Source organism: Opisthocomus hoazin, chromosome 5 (assembly GCF_030867145.1).
Source record: "Opisthocomus hoazin isolate bOpiHoa1 chromosome 5, bOpiHoa1.hap1, whole genome shotgun sequence".
NCBI classification, from domain to species: Eukaryota; Metazoa; Chordata; class Aves; order Opisthocomiformes; family Opisthocomidae; genus Opisthocomus; species Opisthocomus hoazin.
In genome coordinates this window covers 34,176,738-34,203,231 of record NC_134418.1, presented here as the reverse complement: position 1 = coordinate 34,203,231, position 26,494 = coordinate 34,176,738, and the positions used below count along the sequence as shown (strand labels likewise).

The following is a 26,494-nucleotide window of genomic DNA, read 5'->3' as shown; positions in this document are numbered from 1 at the left end:
TAAGAAACTGAGGAGCCTGAGGCTCCTGAAAATGGGACCTAGGTGTTTGATAACAGATTTTTTTTTTTTTCATGAAAAGCCTAGGCACGCAAAGATTAGCTTTTAGAGATTTTTAGCTCTTCTGTATGCAGATCACTATGCCTAGTTTGGTTTTCAGAAAATAGCTAGGGAACTAAACTCCTTCAGAAATATTTTTCTTACTGGCTAATTTGTTCTGAAGTCATAAGGAAACCTTCTGGAAAGTTATTTATATCAATAGTTATCACACCACTGAAGTCATCCAATCTAATCACCCCCAGAGAGTTGCAACAATGGGAATTATAAATAGCAAAAATATCCTGGATATCTCCTTCACTGTTTTAAAAACACTGGTCATACAGACTAGCAACTAAGAAGAAATCTCAGGACATGATCTCTCCATTTGAATGTCAGAATACATGCACATTTGTCATTGCCAAGTGGTGCTCCTAAGGGCCAGATGCTTTTTTTCTGAGCAAAAACCATTGACTACAAAAGACAAAGGGGTCATGACAGTCCATATATTCTCTGCCTGGCTCCTGGTTTCTCTCATCGTCGTATACACAGGAGCAGCTGAAGGGATAATTGTAACTGCGCTGATAGATGGACTGGAAACACAATAGATGAGACAAGCTAACAGAAAGCGCTATCCAAGCTTCTGAATAAAAGGAAGACTGCATTCAAGTAGTTGTTTGTTCTGAGTCCTTTTGTAGATGAGTTAAACTTTGCCATCATCTTAGTTGCAACTTAAATGTGTCCAGAAGAGAGCAACCTCAACCAGGTCTCTAGGTTTGTTTTATAACTTAATTCCCCACAGAGTTCATATTCAAAGTGGCTTCGATAGCAGAATATGCATTATTTCAATAGTATATAAGCAGGTTTTTAATGCTTTGGTGAAATTACAAACTTGCCTTCCCTGACAAGTGCTGCCTGAGTAAAGCCGGGGTGTCTTAGCCCCTTCTCACTGTTTAGGTTTTGCGGTCTTCAGCAGTTCCTCCAAAGCCAGCTAAAAGCAACCAAAGATCTCCCTACATGTAGTTCCTCAGCCAACCATATTATAAAATATTTCTAATGCCAACAAAAATAGGAGTGGTTAGTCAGATGACATCAAGGTAGACCTAACTCCATAATGTTGTAAAACATAATTACCAACATCACTTCTGAGATTATGAACAAAGTCATTTTACAGGAAACCAAGAAAGCATGCAACACCACCTAGACTGCCAGAAAATATTTTACAGCAATTGCAAAACATGACCACTGTTCTGTAATGGATGGAGGGGTTTTTTTTGTTGAAACAGAAGGAGGAAATTTTGAATAGTTTAATAACTGCTAAACTGGCTACATGCTGAGAAGCATCTTGGAAAAAGTTAAACAAAATTAACAGCTTTAAAAGTGTTTACTACACTCCCCAGCATTTCCTTTCTGTATCTTTAAAAAAATACATAGTCTACAGACATTTTTTCCTGTCTTCCAGTAGCATCCAGGTAGCAAGTAAATAAATGCTACACATACTATATTCAATTCCACCACTGGAACCCACTTACAAAGTCCTATATCATGCAGTTCTGTTCAAGGATCTTGTCTGTCTACCAAGGTATCTTTTGTTAGAAAGAAAGAGAATGGGCATATCTTGACCCTTGCCTTTAGTCTTTATGTGACTTTGAAAAGGTGAGCTGACAGTTCAGTCTAATTATTTCATTACGTGCTTCAGTTTTCAGATATGTCAAACTTCAACTGGTCTTGTTCTTGGACTCCAGTTTTTTTTTTTAAAGTTTTATAGAAAATGGTTCAGCCATTTTTTGAACAAACTTAGTGAAGGATAGTTTTACCAACGTTCATGTTTCTCATCTGTTTTCTGAAGAGCCGTAATGATTTACAACAGGAGCTTGAAATCTGGCAGTGAACAACCCTCAAGTTAGAATGGTATCTTTTTTGTGCCCAGGAAAATCCATTCTTAAACAGCTGGGTTAAGAGTTATAGAAAAATCCCAGTTGGTATATACAAAACAGGAACTGTTACATTTTGATTTTCTGAATGTTTCATCAGGAACGTGCAAGTCCTGAAGCCTGCCAAACCTCTTGTCCTGAGCAGGTACTACACATCTCAAGGTACAGCTCAGGACAGCTTTATCCTGAACAGAGTTCTGTTGTTTTCTTACAGCAAAACCATGACAGCAACAGAAAAAAGTATAGTAGAAAAGTTAACAAGAAAGAAAAAGCTAATTAGAAATCAGTTGGCGATTAAGCAGTCTTCATGCTATTTATACACTGTAAGACAGCATTAGAGCCTTTTAAGCTCAGCCTGTATAATAGTTTCTTAGAATTTAAGGGCTTGTTCTTCAGTTTTTGTAACTCAGCTCTATTAATATCAGTGGAGTTACATTAGTTTGCCCTGACTAATAGCCTTCAGTTAAGCATCCAAGCAAATAAAATCACTTTGGCTGTGTTTTCAAGTCATTCCCAAATATCATCCAAAAGGTTCCTTCAGTGCAAAAAAACCCGACCCCAAGCACAGCACCCTGATGTAGGGCACAGCCCTGAACTGGCTGCACATTCCAAATTGTGGGTCAATAGGAGTTTCACAAGGGTACCCTAGGTCGCTGCTTCCTCACAGTGACTTCAGAGGGAGGGGAAAAGAGGGTTTGAAAAACATTCCAGATTTCAGCAGAGTTTTTCTAGCTGTGCAGACACACTGAAATGTCCAGAGGGACAGCCTTAGCAAGCCTGTGACCTGTGACAAACTGGACCATGGCATTTCAGAAGGGATTTGGTTGCGATTGCTAAACGCGTGCCAAAAAGAACCACTTCTTGGATTTTTTTCTATCAAGTAACTCTATATTTGGACTGGAAACAGCCTGTGGATGAGCAGGAATAACCATTAGAAGGCAAGTGAAAAGTTTCAAGGAGATACTACAGTCAACGAAGAAACAACTTGAACGTATCTGGGCAAGTTTCCATACGACTCAAGCAACACTTTTTCCCATGACATCAGATTCAAAACAAACAATATGTTATAGTCCATAAGTCGATTAAAGAAAACCCAAGCAGTGCAGAGGCATGCACCAGCCTGTCGAACACCGACTGAAGAAAATCTGGATTGCTTGCAAGCCATGGAAGTTAATCAAACAAATAAAAAGCCCCAAGTTTTCAGGATAAGGAGCCTGGGTAAGACTTCTCAGCAAGATGAGGTTGTGAATACTGAGGTAAGACTGAAAGCAAACTGCCTAGATAGAAGTTATACAGTCTAACTAGTTGACAAGTACAATAAGTGAACAGAGCTTTGAATATACAGCAGTCATAATGCTCGGAAAACTGTAAAGTTGGTTGCGGATAATGTGCATAGAGAACCTGAAGTTCTCTACCTACCTGAAGTCATATGGATTTGCATGAGAAATCTGGACTGCAGAATGGTTTGCAGTCAGAGTTCAGAAGATCTTTTGGCAGATTAAACATGTTCCCAGTAAGATGATGCTGAGGATAAACATGCAAGAGAAATATATAAAAGCTGTTTTCACAAGAATAACACTGCTTTCTTAGAACTGACAGTATTTTAAGAGAAGAAAGCTAGAATGCAGTACTCGCAAGATGCCAACACAATCTATCAAGAACAGTTAGTAAATCACACCATTTAGCAACTTAAAATGGCATGGTACATTTTAAAATGCAAAACAAAATAAAAACCATATTCTACAGGAGAAAATACTTGCTAAGCATAGCGTATTGATGCTGTTTACAAAAGAATTGGGTAAAAATTGGTAAAAGAACTGCACTCTTACTTTAACATGGCCTAATAACAGTGATGCTTGCTGCATACAGCTGAATTCACTGAGATATTTTATAAGACTTTGAATTATCTGATCAGTTGATCCTGTGTAATAAGAAACAGGAGACCACCATTGTTCTTTCTCCCAGAATATAAGAAGTCAAAAGTAGGAAGGAGCTGTGTCAAATTAGAGATTTGACCAGGAGGATAAAGTAGGCAGGTTGCTATATTTCAGTTGTGTTTTAACAATAATAGCCACAGCAAATAATGTAATAGTGTTATATTGTTGTCACTGTAAGTGTAAAGTGGAAGAACGGAGGCTTATAGAGGAATTAAGGGAAAATAACATTTGTTTTGTTTGTACAGTACTGAACACATTCACTAGAAACAAATAATACTTTGTTCTCTAGCCATACTTCTGAAAACTCAATGAACTTTTTTTTCCTGTTTTAAATGACGGATATATTTAAAGTTGGGGTTTTCTAGTTTTGTACATCCATCTTCATTCCCTTACACTATTTCCAAATGCTTCAAATCCAGGAACTTTTGTTAGTGTCAAACTACATAATGAAAGCCTCAGCTAAGAAATTATCTGTGTAAACAAATTTGGCAACCATAATTCTTTGCCATTCAAATTGGCTCTCTCCAGCCATTTCCTTCAAGATAGATTCTTATGTATAGAGATATTTAGGTAACAGCAGAAAATTAATCCCAGGTATTGTCAAGAAGAGGCATAGAAATGTGCTGCTTCCAAGTAACAGCAATCTTCCCAGGACAGCCACAACAACAAGCTGTTATCTGCCAAGAAAATCCTTAGTATTAATGATTACCTTCCACATCTCTGTACTTTATTGTGCATGTCTTAAAAGTTGAATATTACTGCAAATTGAGGTGCGTTAACATCTGTGTATTGCTCTTGCACTCATCTTCAATTCCTAATTCCCAAGAGAAAACTTCACAGCTTTTTTCATATCTCTCCCAGTTCTGCTTTGCAGGAAGTATTGGTGATACATTGGCCAAATTTGTTGCATAAAGATCAAAATGGTTTTGAGGAGGAAGAATCTCACATCTTTATAAGGTTAGTTGGCTTAAGTATGGTCTCTAGGTCCAGTCTGAAACCACAGGTACGGTCTCTAGGTCCAATCTGAAACCACAGGTATAGAAATTAAGTACCTGTCATCATTCCATACTCACATGGAAGTTACACAGGGTATAGTGCATATGAACCCTTTACGACTCTAAATAAACAAAAAAGTAGTGACACGGGGTGTTTAACAACTTACCTTAAGATACAGTTAACAGTAACTTGGCTTTTACGCATCAGTGTAAAAGTCTATCCTGCAGGTTCAAAAAATTCTAGAAGAAAAAATGTAGAAGAAAAAAGTAGTCTAGTACCCTTAACTAATCCTTATTAAGTCATTAATGATAAGCTAAGGAAAGCAAATATGGGTAAGTCTGACAATTATCAGGCTCGTTAGGTTAATCTTTCAGCCCTTCCTCTTGATTTTAAGTTGAGGCTGTACATTCCCTGCAGCATGCAGAAGGGAGTGCAGCAAGGTACAACTGGGCAGAAACATTCTGAACCTGATAACAGGCACTTGTGTCTACAACTAAGTTATTTATGTTTTCCAACAGTGTTACACCTCTGGTCTTCTATGCCTTATTCCTAACATAGAGGCAAAGGATACATGGGCACAGGCATAGTGCAGTAAAAGATTGCTACTCACTGCATTGCATTGCAGTGAGTAGCGCTGTATCCTTCCTTTCTATCCATTCCATAGAAAAAAACTACCTTTACAGAATAATACATAATTAAATAACTAGGATCTTGATTAGGGTCACTATAAAGCACTGATGTTCCTATTGCAAACACTTTGTAGGAGCTTTTTCTATGTTTATGTTTCAAACTCAGACAAGTAACATTTTCTTATTTAAGAGTGAATTTTTTAAATCGTAGCAGAAGCTTTTTTCATTATTAATTTAATATGAAAAAGTCAAGGAAGCACAAATTACCCCACTACCTGTTTCATTGGATGCATGTAAGACAACATCTCTGCAACTTTATTTTGCTTTTAATAGTCATGCCACCAGCAACTACAAACACTTCAGCTATGCAGATCATAGTTTCCACGTTTTACCTAACTGTTCTGTGAAACTTACTTTAGTGTAACATGCCAGCGTATTTTTTTTAATAGAAAACCCAGATATTTTCACATTTAGTCTCCTAGTATATTCTATACACATAATTACTTTTAAGATAAATATTTATTTTAGAATATGAAAAGCAGTTGAATGGCATAGTAGACTATCGTGCTGGGCAAAAAATGTTCTGCTGTCGAACATGTCTTTTCATAAAATCTTGAAAACTGTTAACTGCTACATCTTAGTTTTCATGTGCCTCAGCAGTTCTTCATTCTGGCTGGAAGTGTAAACTGTGAAGTGACTGTTCTTGCAATATTCAGAGTCTGGCCACAGCCAAGAAGTCCTGGAATTGTAATAGTGTGTTCTTTGGGGTATATTCAATGTTAAACTAAATCTCCAAATGTTTCTTGGCTCACCCGCCATTAACTGGACCTTAAATTTACCATTTGTATTCAATGGCAGGGGGCTAGTCCAGCCGCCTGTTTTGACAAATGTTTTGCATTGCCTCTGCATAGCTAACAGAACATGAGGTGTATTAGGAGAAGGTTAAGTTCTCTTTCCACCACCAAGAATTCCTTGAGTCCTCAGAAATCTCATCAGAACATAGCTAAGCAGCTAATTGTAAATCTGTTTGTAAAGGATTGCAGTTTATCATGAGCTGCAAGTCTTAAAATCTTCCTAGATCCTTGTCACTTGTTCTGAGCATCTGCCTACACTTCATTCCTTTAGGTCAAAAGTCTTTACTGAGTGGAAAATCATAGCTGTACCCACTCTACAAAAAAGAAAGCCAGTATCATGTCTACTTTTGTTATCTGCACTTTGTTATAAATACAGAGCATAAACCAGTTATAACTGTGGATATTAAACAGCAGTTGTGAAAAGTCAGATTTTTTTTATTAAAACCAGCAATCCATAAACAGACTTTGAGGAACAGGACTTTATCTTTCTTCTGTTTAGAGTCATTAGTTTCAGGTGCAGTTTTAATAGCTTTGGCACAACAGTAGGAAAATATGACATCTCTGAACTCTAATATTCACTGCTAATAAGCTCCTATTTAGCCTGCAAGAGATTTTCGTAATGAAATGTATTTTTAATAGCAGTTGCATAGCAGAAAAGCATTAAAACCACTTGTTTCTTAAAAGCTAAGCATACACAGAAGCTTCATTTCAGTGTAACTTCACAGAATGGCTGAAGTTGGAAGTAACCTCAGAAGTCACCTAGTCCAACCTCCCTGGCTCAAGTAGAGCTACCTAAAGCCAGTTGCCCAGGACCACATCAAATGGCTCTTGAATACCTCCAAGGACGGAGACTCCACATCCTCCCTGTGGAACCTATGCCAGTCTACTGTGAGGTTACCCTCACAGTAGAAAAAAAGTGTTTCCTAATGCCCAGAGGGAACCTCCTGTGTTTCAGTTTGTGCCCATTGCCTCTGGTCCTGGCACTGGGCACCAAGGAAAAGATCCTGGCTCTATCCCCTCTGCAGTCTCCCTGCAGGTATTTGTGCACATTGATGAGATCCCCTGCAACCTTCTCTTCTCCAGCCTGAACAGTCCCAGCTCTCTCAGCCTTTTCTTATAAGAAAGACCCTTAATCACCTTAGTGGTCCTTCACTGGACTCTTCCTTCACAGCTCCATGTCTCTGTTGCACTGGGGAGCCCAGAACTGGACCCCACACTCCAGGTGTGGCCTCACCAGTGCTGAGCAGAGGGGAAGGATCTCTTCCCTCAACCTGCTGGCAACGATCCTCCTAATGCAGCTCAGGATACCATTCCGCTTAATCAGAAGGGCACACTGCTGCCTCATGCTCAACCTGGTGCCCACCAGGACCCCTCCCCCCTCAGGGTCCTATCTGCTTTCCGCTGGTCTAGCCCTAGCATGTCCTGGTGCCTGGGATTGTTCCACCCCAGGTGCAGCACTTTGCATTTCCCTTTCTAGAGGTTGCTGTTGGCCCATTTCTCCAGCCCGTAAACGCTTTCTAAAACAATGTCCAACGCTATCGCTCCTCAGCGGAAAAGCTAGCAAAATCAGTTACATTAAATGTATCTTTCCAGTGAAGCCAGCCTGTGGCTTGGAAACCTAGGTATCTGCTGCATTTTCTCCTCTTTGAGGTCAAAACCTAATTCCAGCTCAGTTGTTAGATCTACAACAGGCAGGTCTGCAGAGACCTCAGCACCTCAAGACAATAGTAGATCAGCATTAAAAGATGGAATTATACAGTGTGTTACTTGCTCAGGAACAGAGCTAATTACTTGCAAGACACAGGAATAAAATTGTTTTATTTCCCATTCCTTTTCCATGTAAAATTAGTCATTTATATTGTAATGATCTGGTCTCCTCTCTTCTAAGCAGTAACCAGAAGTGAATTATTTCCATAGGCATGCACTGCAAGGTAGCACACACCAGCTTCTTGGGCAGGTGCCCCACTAGTATCTCTTTTGGAAGCACAGGGTCAAACTTATCCCCACGCAGATTTGAAATGAGACAAATTTATTCCCGACTGACAGGGATCATGAAGATTTCCTGCCTTTCTTTACAGTATGGAGCATGCCTATGTCCTGAGATTACCAAAAACCCAGTTGTTTAAGCAAACCTGGTCTCTTAATTTGAATGGCAATATTAACCTCAGTGTCTTAAAGTGCGATTTTATTCTCCAAAATAAGCATGTACATTTGGTGCTTTAGGGATGCCTTATGTGTTTGTCAGATAGATTTAAATTGCAACTTGAAAGGTATTTCTTTATTTCAGCCCAGCAAGATTCTAGCCTGGACTCTGAAGATCAAGCTTGATCCAATCTGGCTGATACACTGTCACCAGTAATAAGAATTCAGTGGCATGTAGACTTGTAATGCCTCAGGGAGATGTAGTGGGTTAGAATTTAGTGCGAATACAACTTACCTTCTTGTTTCCTTGCTTTGCAGGGCTAGTAGAACAAAAAAATGTTTGTATTTATCACTAAACAGATATGATGATACACATGTAAGTAGGCAGCTCTGTCAGGTAAGAAAAAATAATTTATATTGTCATTTATCAGAGGAAAAAAAAACAGTGTTGAGTAGTCCCAGACTTAGTCTGCGTCTGTGAACCATTAGAGATAGGGGCCAGACACAGCAGGAACAACACTAAGTCCTTGCTCTTTCTTCATGCACAGGCACGAGATGCACACAGGAAAGAGCACATATCTACAGACTAGCACTACTTACTGCCTAGATACCACACTGCATCACTGTCCCATTGCTATGTCTGGTGTTCGTTGCATAGAGAAATACAAAGAGTGGGGAATATCAAAGGAAGTACTGCCCTCTTACACATCCTAGAAACTTCTCCCCAGAATTAGTTTAGGTAGCAGTGGTAGGTACTGCCATCAGTATTAGGAACAGCAGTCCCAGACACTGCAAGCAGTAGTTGCTTCAATTGCTCCTGCAGCTCAGTCTCTCCCTAGTCCCTCTTCTCCCACACACTGCCTACTCACACCCAAACACAAGTTGTGTCCTCCAACTTTACTCATCAGGCCAAGACAGCACATCCATTACTCACTCTGCCATGGCCCTACCTTGTAAGCCAAGGCCGGGTGCTACCAGCACCAGTGGCAGAGCCGTGAGGAAGGCTGCTGAGCTCTTCCCCCTGCGAGGTCGATGGGTGCACTGAGAGTCTCTATACAAGCCACTACTTCCAAACAGTGGTTGCTCACCTGAAGTCATTTAGCCTGCAGCTCATGTAGACAATTTCAGAGGCCAGTTTGAGAGCTGGCATCATTGCATATAACTTAGAAATGGCTGTATGGCAGCAGCAGTAAATAGTTTAAGCCAACAAGGCAGACATCCTGCTGGGGGTCTGTTATATACCACCCGAACTGGATGAAGAGACAGATGAAGTTTTCTACAAGCATCTGGCAGAAGTCTCACATTCGCTAGCCCTTATTCTTGTGGGGGACTTCAATTTACCAAATGTCTGCTGGAAAGACAACACAGCAGAGAGGAAACAGTCTAGGAGGTTCTTGGAGTGTGTGAAAGATAATTTCCTGATACACTTGGTAAGTGAACCTACCTAGGGAGGTGCCTTGCTAGACCTGCTGTTTGCAAATAGAAAAGGACTGGTGGGAGATGTGGTGGTCAGAGGCTGTCTTGGGCTTAGTGACCATAAAATAAGAGAGTTCTCAATTCTTGGTGAAGTGAAGAGGGGGACAGCAAAACCACCACCATGGACTTCCAGATGGAAGACTTCGGCCTGTTCAGGATGCTGGTTGAGAGAGTCCCTTCGGAGAGAGTGCTGAGGGACAAAATGGTCCAGGCAGGCTGGACATTCTTCAAGGAGGCAGTCTAAAAGGCACAGGAGCAGGCTGTCCCCATGTGCCACAAGACAAACCAGCAGGGAAGACAACCGGCCTGGCTGAACAGGGAGCTTTTGCTGGGACTCAGGAGAAAAAGGAGGGTTTATCACTCATGGCAGAAGGGGCAGGCGACTCAAGAGCAGTACAGGGGTCTTGTTAGGTCATGCAGAGAGGGAATTAGAAAGGGAAAAGCCCAGGTAGAACTCAGGCTGGCCACTGTTGTAAAGGACAAGAAAAAATGTTTTTACAAATACATCAACAACCAGAAGAGAGCCAAGGAGAGTCTCCATCCCTTATTGGATGCGAGGGGGAATATTGTCAACAAGGATGAGGAAAAGGCTGAGATACTTAATGCCTTCTTTGCCTCAGTCTTTAGTAGTCAGACTGATTATTCCCAGGGTACCCAGCCCCCAGTGCTGGAAGACAGAGAACGAGTGTGGAACAAACCTCCTATAATCCAGGAGGAAGCAGTTAACGACCTGCTCTGCCACCTGGACACTTACAATTCTACGGGGCCAGATGAGATCCACCCAAGAGTGCTGAGGGAACTGGCAGAGGAGCTGGCCAAGCCACTCTCCATCATCTATTAACAGTCCTGGTTAATAGGGGAGGTCCCAGATGACTGGAGGATCACCAGTGTAACACCCATCTGCAAGAAGGGCCGGAAGGAGAATCCCAGGAGCTACAGGCCAGTCAGTCTGACCTCAGCGCTGGACAAGATTATGGAACTATTCACTGTGGTGTGCTCACTGGGCATGTGAAGGACAACCAGGGGATCAGGCCCAGCCAGCATGGGTTCATGAAAGGCAGGTCCTGATTGACCAACCTGATCTCCTTCTGTGACCAGGTGACCCAGCTAGTGGATGAGGGAAAGGCTGTGGATGTTATCTACCTGGACTTCAGCAAGGCCTTTGACACTGTTCCCCACAGCATCCTCCTGCAGAAACTAGCTGCCCGTGATTTGGATGGGTGTACTCTTCACTGAATAAAGAACTGGCTAAATGGCTGAGCCCAAGGAGTCTTGGAGTTAAATCCAGTTGGCAGCTGGCCACAAGTAGTATTGCCCAGGGCTCAGTTTTGGGTCCAGTCTTGTTTAACATCTTTATCAATGAACTGGATGAGGGGATTGAGTGCTGCCTCAGTAAGTTTGCAGATGACACCAAGTTGGGTAGGAGCATCGATCTGCTTGAGGTTAGGAAGGCTCTGCAGAGGGATCTGGACAGGCTGGATCAATTGGCTGAGGCCAACTGTATGAGGTTCAAGAAGGCCAAGTGCTGGGTCCTGCACTTTGGTCACAACAACTCCATGCAACACTACAGGCTTGGGGAGGAGTGGTGGAAAAGGACCTCGGAGTGTTGGTCTACAGCCAGCTGAACACAAGCCAGCAGTGTGCCCAGGTGGCCAAGAAGGCCAGCGGCATCCTGGCTTGTGTCAGGAATAGTGTGGCCAGCAGGAGCAGGGAGGTGATCGTGCCCCTGTACTTGGCACTGGTGAGGCCGGTCCTGGAGTACCGTGTTCAGTTTTGTGCCCCTCACTACAAGAAGGACATTGAGGTGCCAGAGCGTGTCCAGAGAAAGGCAGTGAGGCTGGTGAGGGGTCTAGAGAACAAGTCTTATGAGGAGAGGCTGAGGGAGCTGGGGCTGTTTAGTGTGGAGAAGAGGAGGCTGAGGGGGGACCTCATTGGTCTCTACAACTACCTGAAAGGAGGTTGTAATGAGGCAGGTGTTGGTCTCCCAAGTAACTAGCAATAGGATGAGGGGAAACAGCCTCAAGTTGCATCAGGGGAGGTTTAGATTGGATATTACGGAAGATTTCTTTACTGAGTGGTCAGGGATGGGAACAGGCTACCTAGGGAAGTACTGGAGTCACCATCCCCAGAGGTGTTTAAAAAACATGTAGATATGGCACTTCAGGACATGGTTTAGCAGGCATGGTGGTGTTGGGTTGACAGTTGGACTTAATGATCTTAGAGGTCTTTTCCAATCTTAATGATTCTATGATTCAAGCCTCTACTCTGAGATCAAGTAGAGCCTAAATAAAAATTTATTTATTCTGTGTTTGTTGTTCCATTTTTATGGAAGAGTAAGTGATCATAAGAGTGACACTGTTCTTGAATTTGTCAGAAACAGGGTGTTTTTTTTTTCCTGCAGTAGGAAGTGCTACTAAGGCTCAGCAACAGCCTGGCTCTGTCTGTGATGATCTAGGATTTGCCTTCCCCATTTCAGACTTCCCTCGTATGTACTGCAGCCCAGTCAGTTCTCATTTAGTTTTATGTCCATCTGCTCTGCTAGTGGGTCACTTCGATCTCCCCAGTCTTCACTTGCACCCTGCCTTTCCCCTGAATTTTTATTATTCCATTACCTTTTGTTTACAATCCACTCCTCTCTCAGCTATGGAATGATGTTATCATTCAACTTAAAACTACATGCTTATGTTTAGATCATGGCCCTATAATCAAAGCCTCAGCATTTTCTGCTTGAAAGGAAAGGTGAAAAAAGCCTGAGAAGTACTGTTGCACGCCACAACAAAAAATTTGTTAACCTCATCCTTCACTGGAGCAAAGATGCATGAACCGGAGCAAAGATGCATGAACCGGAGCAAAGTCTTTCGGTCCAGGGGACAGAGTTGGAATCTAAAGAAGTGTATGAGCATAGCACAAATGTGGTTTTAAGCAGAGGACACATGCTAACATTTCAGTAAAAAGTTAAATGGCACCACTGGAGTTACATCCATTCTACACAGCTAAGGAGACTGTCTTCAGCAGTAAAAGGCAAGGTATCTGCAGAAGCCACCTAACATTATTTATTACCTGCTATTCCTGTTTCTGTCCTTTTTTTAGTTCACCTGTTGTATTTTCATAGGGATGATCCAAGTAAAATTTCAGGAACCATTTTTGAAGTTTATGAATCATTTTTCTGGTACCAAACAGTATCTGCATAAAATCACTTTCTCTAACAGCAATTAATTCTGTCTTCATATTAGAACACATTCTTTCAGCCTCTTCATAGAATCATGAGAATCAAGGGAGCTTGATGAGAGTTGCCAGTCTTATATTAATAAAACAAAGTAAGAGTCCAGAAAAAGTAGTACTGAAAAGCTAGACTTCATCTTGAAATTTAAAATGAGCTTTCCTAATCTCTGTGGAAAATATATAATAACCAGACACAAATGGCCTTGCACAAATCATCTCACAAGATGTACATTTAAAATATTTGGTTTTGAACTGGAACAAAATAATGAATTTAAATGACCAGTACAAGAGAAGAAAGGAAAGATGAAAAATTAGGTTGCCCTAAGTGAGCTCCTTAAGTTTGAATAAATCAATCGTATCAGCATGGAAAAAATACCTCTGTACAATTCATGTCACATGTGACAAGATGTCCTGCCTATGATTCATGCCATATGCCACAGAGCCATTGTGCACATGCACAAATCAAATACAAGGCATGTATTTGATTCAAAATACTTGGTTTCACATGTGAGATTTATCCACATAGAAGTAGCTGTCACTTTTTACAGACTGGACCACCACTAACTAATAAAACAAAAACAGAAGAGCAATGTTCCATATCCTTTTCACGTGGAGCATTTAGGTACCTGGTCATACTATACATGCAGCCCTGTATCCTACTGTATGTGTACCAGAAGTCTGAAGCATCCCAAGAGATTCCCAGCCTTAACCTGGCAGTCATTTAGCCTACCTAAGGCACAACAGAAGGGTTTTGAGTTTTCCAGATGCATTGGTTGCTCCTGTGCCATCCTATGCTCTATGAAGAATTTTAATAGCTTCCAGGTGTTGGCTCATAGGGTGCTGAGAACTCTTGTACAATTACAGTATCATACAACAACATTATGAGAAGGATCAGAAACACAGAAGAATTTTACAGCATTTGGAAACCTTAGCTGACAACAAGAACAAAATACAATGCTGCTTGTAACACTTTACTTGTTCAGCATTACTGCCTGGGAGCCAGCAGGGCTTGTGTACTACTTCTTTGAAGCCTTTCAGATCAACAAACAATCAGATTGGTTCTCACATTATTAGTTTCCTCATGCACGAGGAAGCCAAAAAGGTATATAGGCTTTGGGTAACTACAAAACTACTTCTATGCATAGAGGTTACTGGAGTTCTTTAAATACCATTTGGCTACGGTGTGGCACCTCGATGAGAGATTAGATCCATGAATTTAAGTAAATCTGGGCATCGTTTATGGTTTTACTATTGTCTAGTGCCATTTTCCTACAGAAGCACTTTTCTGAATTTCTGCTGTAGATGTAAGAACATTTGACCAGATCAGATTTGTACTGCAGCACCACAATGCCATGATTGAAGCACCCCTTTTGAAAGTAATCTCTACATTTACTACATAATTTCTATCATTAGTTATTCTTTCTGAAATGCTACGTAATTACTTAAGTAATATAAAGATTAAATATTAGTAACTAGATCTTGTTGAAAATTATAAAATCATTTAATATAAACCTTGAAACTTCACTTTCTTTCATTGTACTTACCTTTCTGAAACACACAGTTTTTCATATTTGCCTTTCCTATTTGTCCTCACTTACAAAAACACAGAGAGAGGAGAAAAAAAAAATATAAGAAAACTAAAAACTGATCTTTGTTCACATAAATGAAAGACAGGCAAGAGTAAAGGTCTAATCTAGAATTTTAGAAATACACCAACAGTAGCATGTGAAGACTTGAGATAGACCTAAAGAGGATTAATTCAAGCTTCTCCTAGCATATCTGAAAGGTATTAGACCATAGAAAGCCTGCTATTTTTCAGAGATATAATTTAAAATATAAAGAAATATGTAAAAAGGAGTTCTGCATACACCCCGTTTAGAAACTATTCCTTCATCTCTGAAAGCAGAGAACAACTCTGTTCATATAAATTAGAATAAAAGCAGCCAGATGATTTGTGGGCTTATCTTGTATTTGAAAAGGTGACGGTGTAACAACCAGTAAACACACATCAAGAGAAGAGGAGGGAAGCCCAGTGATATTAACCATGAAACATCTGAAGGGCAAAACAAAGAAGGAATATATGATCTGTTTTAGTCCATCTGACATTTTCATATCCACATTTAACTAACAGGTCGTTAATATCCATGCAAATGTAAGCAAGGGAACTTTGAGCCGAGATGTCTTGTTCAAAATAATAAAACCTGTATTCACACTCAGCTTGTACATCAAATATTTCATAACTTCGCAGCCCTGAACGAATACTCAGAAAGCCACCAGTCCAGTTGCACAGGACAGAATCAGTCAGCATCTCTTCACAAAATTTTTGCACCAATATGGAAAAAAACCCCAGTTACTACTTCAGCTTTTTCCTCAGAGCAACCTGGCTACATATCAGGGGGGCAGGAATCGGAGCAAGCCGTGTGCAACAGAGGCCTTTAGTTTTCTCTTTTTGCCTTCTAAGTAGAAGATTCCTTGCAAATTAATTTCTTCTGCGGATTGTAACTTGCTAAAGAGCCACAAGAGAATTTACTCATCCAAGTTCTCTTAATTCAGTCCTGTCCTATTCTGAAACATTTTTAAATGCTAAGATGAGCAGGTAGCAAGAATGCCTGTCAAGAGACATGCTCTTTTCATTCAGAAGATACCAGATATCGCTTTTCCAAGTTAGCTATTTTCAATTTGTCAGAAATTCTCAGTTTACCACCTCATACCATGATTTCTGCTACTGAATTTCTTTGAGCAGATCGTGCATTATCATGTACCATATAAACAGCATATAATACAAAATAAAGTAGAATACTAAACAGAATAGTGTTTTTAATACATTTTTTGTCCTTTGCTTGTCAAATTTAAGAGGAAAACTTGTTTCTGAGATGACTCTTTTTAAAAAATGAATCCCAAACAGAATTATGCCTTCCCAGCTCCAGAGAAATCTGTTTGCTTCATGGCTTTAAATTTGTAAAGAATTTTTCTATAAGGTTTGATTTTAGGGATGACTGAAGTTGCCATTCTCACAATAGATCCTCGTAGGTCTAATAATGTCAGTGTGCCCAAATAAATGCTGTGATGAAATCTTCAGGAAGGGCTTAATTGACTTTGAGGTCCTCAGAGTTCTGATCTGAATAGTTTTTGATTCTGTAAACAACAGCACGGATCAGGTGTAATAGTGAGTCTCATTTTGAACTGAGCTTAAACTGAAATGATTAAGGTTTCTTACACCTTTCCCATGCTAAGGGAATGATCCTATGGTACATTCATCTCAGAATTGAATGGTTTGTTAGCAAAGTCCCAGTGTTTTCAGTGGCAAGTAGAAGGTTAACGAGTACAGCATTTTTAAAAATTAAAGTTCATTCCTGAAGGCCTCTAGCAAAACAAGCAAATACATATATTACTATAAAATATACTCTATATACACAGAATTCTTTTAATACAGTGTGAGATCAGCAATAATTCAAAGAAAAGAATATATAAGGAAGAAACTAAGAGGAGACATAACCCAGACTTCAGAATGACTAGCTGAATCCACGGTACGACTAATGGTACAAATTTCAGCTGACAGCAAATCTTTGCAAAGCACCACTATAAAGATGACTAGTCAGAGCAGGCAAACTGGTGACTTACTCTGTCAAAAGCATCTCCAAATGTAAATGCAAGCAGAGAGTATCTTCAGTGAACATGAAAATAAAATTGGTTGTCTGGGCTTAGAGTAATCACAGCCCGTGGATCAGGCTGTGGGTTGCGTGTGCTCTTTATGAGCTCATCTTTCCACAGCTCCAAAATATATTTTGTGCCGATTGCAACTGCGGTCATTTAGGTCAGCATATGTTATTCAAGGTCAAATACTTTAATGTGGAGACAGCCACAGCTATCAGAAAAGTCTGATTTTAATTACAGAACTTAACTGCTAAAAATAATTAGCATCCGCATCAGTCTGCTTTGGGTGCATGACATGTATCAATATTTAAGTGCTGTGCTGTGTTTAACAAACTGAGCTTATACACAATTTCAGTTTTACTTGCAATCACTCTTGAACTGCCACTTGTATATGCATTTTCTGTGTCAAATACTAAATAAAACCGGTTAACTTCAGACAATTCCTGAGACTAAACTTCTGGAAGGCTATTTTAGGATCTCTATTCAATTTGTTACTACCCCCACTGCCTAGGAACTGTGCTGGGTTCTAGAGCATGGGGACTTGAAAGGTAGACCCCTATGCACCCCCTTTGATTTAGGCAATTCTACAGTGCCAACTACTGTGAGTTTAATTACTGTTTCTGATGATGCACACACTGGAGCAGAATACACTCCCCCCAGACCTTTTTTGGGGAACAGAAAATAGATGATGCACAAGTTCTTGAGTCATTAAACCCAGTCCCTGCTATGACAGGTGTCATATCATCTAATCTCTCAAAGAGCTCAAACTCCACCATAGAAGTAGCTTGGTTTTTGCCATCCTTGAGTCAAATGAAGAAAACCTGCTCCAAGGTTTCCCTGCCTTAAAAATTAAAAGCCCCTTCTACTTTGCAATCTAAAATGGCTTTAAATCACCATGAATTTATTGCTGTGTCAATGTTATCACTGAGCTCAAATAATCTCTTCTCACTAGTATTTAACTTTTTACGTAATGTGTATGACATATTACCCACCTTCTATTTTGTTAGCCTAAATAAAACAACTTTCCACGTCTCTTCTTATGTCACATCAGTGATAGATTCAATCAAGCCATCTTTAATATTTTATTTTTATGTTTTTCTCCCATTGCCATTTCCTCCCAGGTATTCAGTACAAGGTCTGTAGGAAAGTTTTCTGTGGTACATGGCACAGTGTGACCAGATCACCAGTCTCACTCAGGAAGAAACAAGACCTGCACACCATCTCAAAGCACACATTCCCTATGGTTTAGGCCACAAGTCTAAGGCAAGCCATACAATAACAGGTACTAAGGTTAATACTTGTTACGCTGCTTAGCTCACATTTATTGTAGCATGCCTTGTTTACTGAAACACCACCCTGTTTGGCTGCCAATGTTCTCCATTCTCTTCGGACCACTGAAGAAACCACACATGTCCACAAACAGATAAAGACGAGGATTTTTTTTTCCCCTAGGAGAAGGAAAACTTTTGCAGTTATGTCTCCAAACGTCATTTGTCTCTCCTTACTCACTAAATAGCATCTGTTATGGTTAGTTTCGGTTTCTGCCATAAAAACATCTATTAGTCCTTCATTCGCTATCCACTTTTCCTATCCCTTCTTCTTGGCCAAATACGATTCTTTTACTGCCATGGAGCACCCAGACTTCTGGATCTAACTGAAACTCTTGAACTCAGAATAATATCACTAAATCAAAGATGAAAATAAAATTGCCCTCATCCCCTGACAGAATTTATCATTTCCTAATCTCAAAATTGTTGCCTCGTGTTTTCTACTGCTGTTCTTTGAGACACATTCCTGCAGAAGAGTATTCAGGACCAAGTGATGAGCTCATTTCAAGTGCTGCTTTTAACAAAATTTCCACATCCAGATGGCATATGAATTATAACCTTCTATCATGGACTTAACAAGCCGTGGGCTGCTGTTAATTGTCACTTCCACATTTCAGTGTTGTTTACAAGCCACTAATAAAACCTGCTGTTCTTCTTACGCACAAATTAGGAAATTCTGATTTTTAAGGACATACTTTGCACTCTACTTTCCTTCTCCCTCTTATTAAATTCCTGCTTTCCTGTGCATTTCTCACATAATCAGCAATAGGTCAAATCTTGACATTTTCCTGAGATTTTCTTCATATCTTTTTCAGGCAAAGTTCCTCAAGGGAAGAACTATAGGCCAAATACCTTCTGCTGTATCTGCTCTCATTACTGAGTAAAGAATTTTTCCCCTCCACATTTGTTATTCTGAACCAAATTCAGAGTCTCTGGTGAATAATATGGAAACAGAATGCATACAATATGAAAATGCATATAATATTTTATTATATTTTAGTTGCCTGTTAGATGCCTTACCCAAACCAGCAATTTACAATCATGCACAAGAGGCAGCTTCCTGAATTTGCAGTTTCGAAACAGCAAAGCAGAAACAACATGGTGAGGGTAATTATTTTTTTTAAACAACATTAGAGCAAAGCTTAGTGGATTAGTGCCTGCAAAGTTCTGCCCATTAGTAACTGCAAAGCCTTCAGATGAGACCCTGAAGAACATGAGCTGCATTAATTCAGCTTGTTAATTGCAGACTTGTTATTAAATTAGTTGTCAGATAATTGTAAAGCAGGCATTGGATTTGGAGCTTTCAGAGTTGCTTGAGAAAGTTTAGGGTACATAAAACAAACACGACTTGAATTACCAGAAACAAGGCCCTTGCTTCAGCACAGTTTCCAGCCTGGGACTCCTCTGCTTCCCCACGCAGTTAACAAGACCCCTCAGCACCTCACACCCAGCCGGGCACATGCTGCTTCCCAGACACAGGCACACTCAATTTTAGGTTCGCCAAACTTGTCCATACTTGTTAGCAGGGCTCCAAAGCGCAGTAAGTATGTGCAAGGAGAGGTGACAGAGTACTAAAAGCAGGAACTCAGCAGGTGAAGATGTGCAGCCCTCCCATCATCACATTCTTCCCCCCTACAGCAGGCATTCAGAAGAACAGACCAAGGTCATGCTTCATAACCGCAAAATTGCTTGGCCAGCCATCTGTAGGCAGACTCTCCAAGGAAGTTGCCTTAACCTCAAGGCTACATTCGCAGCTGTAAAACATCTACGCAGCCTGGAGAGAAGGATCCTTCCTTCAGCCTCCAAGGCACTTCCCAGCACAAAGTGCAGCTGTTTGGCGTACAAATTTGGAATTACAGCTTTTAAAATCCTCCACTTTTTATAGTTAATTGAAAACTAAATCTGATTGGAACTTACCACAGAGGTTAGATAAACCATAGAAGTGGCTTGCATGCTTCCTCTAGATACATATCAAAGGAAAACCCAAACAAAAAAGGCTATTCTTTGCACTTATGGTTGGCACCAGTCATAGGCTTTATACAACAGATTTAAATTCCCTGGACAGAGGCATGGTCTCTCATACACACCTCTGAAAGAGAAACTTGATAATGCAAGCTGAAAACAGATAATTCGATAAAAGTTATGCACCCCAAGAGTTAGACGGATGCCTGGCATTGCTAGTGATCCCTTCAAATTGATTAGAAAGTAGAGAAGAATAGCATCTTCAGAGCAAATTACATTGGCACCACCTGGCAGCTCTGGGAGGGACAAATAGACCACGTCACTTGCCTGCTCTACACTGAGAGCTGCTACATTCGCCTTAACAACCAGCTCTGCTTCAAGCCTCACTCTCCTTACCTACACATAGAAAATAAGTTATCCTGACTCCAGGGTAGACTATACACCATGGAGCTGGATCCCTAAATTCCAAGTAACTCTTTAAGCCTACAACTGCATATTAAGCCTTTTCCTTAGAACATTAATTGTGCTTAAAAGACAAATATTACATGCATGCATATCAGATTCCAACATAGTATAATCTTGTATGCAAAGTAGAAAGAAAATCCAAGTAAAGTTACTTTTCAGGCTATCTTCTTGGTTTCTGGGCTACTAAAGTAACTCCCGATTTACTGTTAGAGAGCTCTTGTCCTCTGACTCCATGTACTAATATACAAGCAAGATGGAACTATATGTATATTGCATATTAAGATGTACATACAGTACACTTGTTTAATCATTCATGAGCTTCCTGAATTCTATTTTCCTTGCCACATGAAGAACTATTATTTTTCATCTGTTTTCTTCAGTAAATAATTCAGAAAAAATGCTGTGTTCTTCCAGTGTTTTGGAATGTGTGTTCTGGGTTAAGAAGGAATTATGTTGGATTTACTGTGCTTTGGTACTTCTGTCTCAGTTACTCAAGATCAAACCCAAATTCCCCCTGACTGGAGCAGGGGAGGGGGGAATCACTGTAGCCTAAGGTTACATTGTTCAAACATTATTTGGAATCACAAAAATATTAACCACATTCAATAGTTTATGTTGATTAAATCAGCTGTCCTGACTTCTGTTTCCATACATTGGATGACATTGTATGCCTATCAGATTAGTATTGTTGGCCTTATGTTGCAGCATTTTGTTCTTAATGTGCACCTGGTCTCTAGGATATTTTGAAACCACTGCATGCAGGACTGCAGTGTAGGTTTTAGCACATTTTCCATAATAGTGATACATATATAGTGATAGAGTCACGGAGTTTCATTCCTGTAGGACATGTTATTGAGAACAAAGAGAGCTGTGAAAACACCCTAAATGGCCCTAAGTCTTCAACAAGAAGCATAACAGCTGAGTTTATTTCCACCACCAGACACAAGCATGGTAATTGATGCAATACGCTTATATAAAGTATGGATTAGCTATATTAAGGTTACAATGGGTTGAATATTCAGCGTGTTAACCATTCTATAGCATGGTTAGTAGGGTTTCTGTTTTATTGGATTTCTCTGGCATGGTGTTATTTCACTTAAGAGGAAAATCTCTGCAGCTGCTCTTCTGGCAAAGGCAACTCCTTCAGGAATCTTTTGTTTTTAGACATATTGGGGTCAGCTCCTCTCAAAGTTCAGTCTTGCAAACCCTTTTGGAGCCTGGGAAAACCAGTGTGCTCTTTTTGCTGGACAGTCGAAGCAGATACCAAAATAACTACAACTCAATTCTTGAGTTCATCTAACTTTTATTTTACACACTGAATTTTTTCTCAAATATTTTCCTGATGTGAACAGGCCTTCCAACATGCACCACATGGTAAGACCCATCCTTAACAGCTAGAATTTTCAAGGTTTCACCTCCCATTCAAGCCCCTCAGATTTTCATGCAAGTAGCTTCAGCAACTAGTCTGGTACCACTTACCAAAATTTGAGAAAGCCTACCAGCCAATACACAGGGGTTCCCCCAAAGTCTCATTCCTTGTCTTAGTCACTGGAGCCAGGCTCCTTCGAAAATCTGACCCTAAAATTATCATTTGCCTCCCTGTCTCAGTTGGTTTTGAATTCCTATGTAATCCAAATTGCATACAGCAGAAGTAAAGCTGCTTTCAAAGGCAAGCAGAGCTGAAAGGTCAAACAAACCAAGCTATGTTGTCTCAAACCTTTCTTCTTCCAAAGGAGTGGCTTATCACTTGTTCTTTGGGAAGACTGGAAAGATCAGATATGAAGGCATGATTAAGAGAAGAAAGATCTTCCACACTAATTGCAGTTTCCATGCTTTTGGCTAGAATCCATAACCCAGCTTCCAGGGACAGCCCAATGACTTTTCACTTGCTTTATCATGCTGTGCAGGGTCAAAAGGGAAGATGCATGCTGTTAGTTTGCTATTTTATAAGCTTGAAAAGAGACAACTTTGATGGGCAGGCTGCTTCAGAAACTCTGTTGGAACAGAGTTGGCACTAAAAGTTTTCCCAAAGAAAACAATACAGGTTTCAAAATTTTGAGACTAGGGACTGCAGGCGAACTATGTTTCTCTAGATCCCCATCACTACTGTCTCCAGTGCCATCATTTTCACAAAAACCTTCAAAATACAGAAAAGCAGAATGAAGCAACAAGTTCCACCACTCTATAAAGCACTATGCTCTGCATGGTCTCATGTGCCAAGTCTACTGTTTTCAACACTAGTTAGCACACTCTTATCTTTGTATTCGTCTACTGCTTTTTTGGCCGATAGAGGTAGAATTGCTGACATTCATCCCAACAGTGCTCAAAGTTCTTCAAAGCAAGAACCTGTGCATTTACTGATGATTGTTCAAATCCTGACAACACTTTAAGCATTATTAGGTGAAAGAAACATGTGAATCTTCGAGGGCATGAGAATTTTAGTCAGACCAAAGATATACAGGGAAAAGGGATTATGTTGTGATGCTTTCAGAGCTGCTGTAATACACACACCTCTGAATAAACACAGGAATTTGAGACAGAACCATCACACTTGCAGCTGCACATAGGAGAACCACAGGTTATGTACCACTTTTACAATAAGGTACTATCTGTCTTTCAGGGATTGTCACCAACTCAGTGGTTAAAATCCACAGCCCTCATAAGGCTCCTCTGTGTTCCTGCAGGTCTGTGGTTCTACCTCCACACCACTTGAGCACAGGAGCAGTTCAAAGGCAAGGCAGGAGGAAAGCGAACAGAAAGTACTCCAATGATCCCAGCTAGAAGAATGGCTCCTCTGATAAAACATCCATGTGGCTGCTGTAATTTGCATTAGGAAACATCTTATTCAACAAAAGTCAGAGAGATGGTCTGATCTCATTTATGTGGTAAAAAGTAAACTGGAATTGCCCATGCCTTTTTCTTCATGGATCATGAACAAAAAAAGAAGTTGGACCAAACAGTGTTTAAAGTTTGCCAGGCTCTTTCTGTTTTTTCACTTATTGGCTTATATAGCGGTAATCAGCAGCGCATTAAAGAAGAGCTGAGCCAATATGTATCTTTCCAGTTCACGAGTAGTAATTAGATCTGTGAGCATGAAATAGAAATCTCAAGATCTGAGACCCAAATGGCTGCTTCATGATGTATTTCTATTTACTGTCTCAAGAGCCCTCTTCATATCTCATGTAAAACTATGTATTGCACTCAGATTAAACACCAGGATAAATTTCTTGTCTTTCCACTTCACGCCCATTGAAATGATTTGGCTGGGTTATGCAGCAGTCCAAAGGATATGATCTACAGATGTCAGAAATGGCATTAACTTACCTAAGTGGTAAACAGCCAGCACAGCCAAGACTACACATATCTTCAACTAAGTGGCTAGGGTTGGGTTTTCCCCATTAGGTAGACAACCAAAAATGTATTTTGCCTTAAGAGAATCAAAGAGGCTTACAAATGGAATTCCCTTTTTATTTCCTGTTTCCTTACAAGAGGACCAATACATTATTTGTCAATTACATTCTGCATTTTGGCATAGTTTAACAGAGTGGGAGGACAACAAACTCATTAAAACCATAAATGGTCTTGTGAAGGAAGAGTACAGCAGGCAACAATCAGAACATGGATGTGACTGCAGCTCTTTTGTTTTGAAAGCAAAAGTTTCAGCCAAAAGTAATTGGAAAATGGGTACTGAGAGGATGAACAGCCAGCAGGAAGACACATAACTAGGATAAACAACACGATACAGTCAATAGCTGGCATGTTCCACTATTTCTTTATCCATATTAAGAATCAAGTATTGGTTACCTTAACATACAGCACGTTTTACAGTGTAGCTCCAGATTTGGTTTTTTTATTTTTCATTTCCAGCACAAGGACACCTGTAATGAAGTGGGGCCCCAGCATGAGATGACATGCTAGATGCACATAAGCAGTGCTGCATTCAACCAGCAGTCTTATCAAACCACAGACACACACCCCCCCCGTGTGCTCTTGAATAAGAAAATGGATAACAACTATTTCTACAGAACAACATCAGTGTCCCAAAACAAAACTGAAAAAATAAAGCCTTCTAAAACATCTTTAAAAAATGGTTTCCAAAATGAGGAATGTTATTGCATTTTACAAGTGAAACTTCAAGTGACAAGCAAAAATACTATCAAGTAGTATTGGAAGCTCTCACACTTAATGTTTAAAGCAAAAGGCAAAAGAAAACTTTCAAATTTAAGCCGAGATATAAATATGCTTTGTGACTTTGAGCAATATCTTGTCCTCTTTGTGCCACTACCAGCCCAGCTGGAAAGTGTAGTAATAACTTAAGAAACACAAAAACAAAAAACCTGTCCTCAATGAGATCCAGATGCTCTATTAAGCTGCTGTTCTCCTTAAACACCTTCCAAACCACAGCTAAATCGGAATACATCTGACAGCCGAATTTTAAGCCCGCATGTGAAATTGTAGTATTGTCTTTATTTTCCAACAATTGGAAGTCTCCATACCTCTTCAGGAACTGGAACCACATTAGGTTCTCCTATCCGTAGTAAAGGTAATTACAACAGAACTGCACTGATGTCACCTCAAGATTAAAGGATCATATACTTTATGATTCTCTGTTTATACAGTAACTTATTGTGTGGTTTACCTTGGCTAGGCAATATGCATGCTGAGACTGCTTCTTATTATATGAAATTCAATCTTTTCACTGTTACCATGTCCTTTTTCTGGCTTCTAACTCTTTGCCCTTTTTGAACTTTGTATGGGGTTTTCTCATCTTTACCTGGTAAGATCTCATCACTTTACCAAATAAAATAGATTTATTGTATGTGCATGCAAAATTATGATTAGAACTGAACCAGACCATACCAGAAATTATGCTCGTGTCATTATTTCAAGGTGTTTCAGTCAGAGCTTTAGCAGAATACACTTCTGTTTCCTGCACAAAGAAACAAGCAGAAAATGGGAGAAAACAATAGGACAGATCATGTAACTGAAGACTGATACCATAGTGGACATGGAAGAAATTAAATTTACATGAACATCTACAACACTTCTGCTCTGTGTCTGTAGTGTTTGACTTTGCTGCAGCAACTACCTTTTACGTATAATTCTTGTACCAGGCATTTGCAGCACATACTACCAAACACTATACCTCATGCAGAACATGTTTGTCAGTTCTGTTGAGTTGGATTGCCCCATTAGGAACTAGAAGCAGTGAATGAAGTGAAGAACACAGCCCAGGGCTGCTTCAGAAGCAGTTTCTTCTTAGATGTTAATGAAATGCCAATAAAGACCTTATTGCTGTTGAAGTAGTAATCTACTACTAATGAACCTGCTTCAGTTTGAGTGTGACACCTACAGTGCAATAGTTACTGCAAGAAAATAAAGGGTTCACAGACCATCCATTAAAAAGATGATTTCCCAATGCCTACTTTATTGCAACTCGGGACAATTGCTGCTGAGCGCTGCTGGTGTTCTTGAGGGTTATCTTCTTGCCTCAATAGGAAAAAATACTGGTAGAATATTTTTACCCCTTTTCTTTATAAAAGTTACAACCACAGGATAGGCTGGGAGAAAATAAATTATCTCAGAACCCTTTCTTAAATTATCACTAGCTCTTTGCTAGGTAGACAGAGTGCCCTACATACTCTTATTTCTTAATGCTGGAAACAGCATACAGCAACTTGACCTCAGTATAACCACACAAGATAACTGGCAATTTCTTTAAAACACCAACGTCACTTCAATAGATGATCAGGCTCACAAATGAAATAACAAAACATGGTTGCTTGCCAAAGGACACGAAGAGTGTTAAAACATACCACAAACGTTTAACACATTTGACATTTAGTCATGGGGTGTAAATAG

At 40.0% G+C, this 26,494-nt stretch overlaps 1 protein-coding gene across 1 annotated transcript in view; it reads left to right on the top strand.

Moving 5' to 3' along the window:
• The first annotated feature begins 2,779 nt into the window (after positions 1–2,779).
• The window catches only part of PDE5A (phosphodiesterase 5A), a 144,894-nt gene continuing 121,179 nt past the window's right edge, over positions 2,780–26,494 (top strand). The window contains exon 1 of the mRNA XM_075420911.1: positions 2,780–3,223. The gene's annotated coding sequence lies outside the window, so the exon portion shown is untranslated. The remainder of the gene's footprint in view (positions 3,224–26,494) is intronic.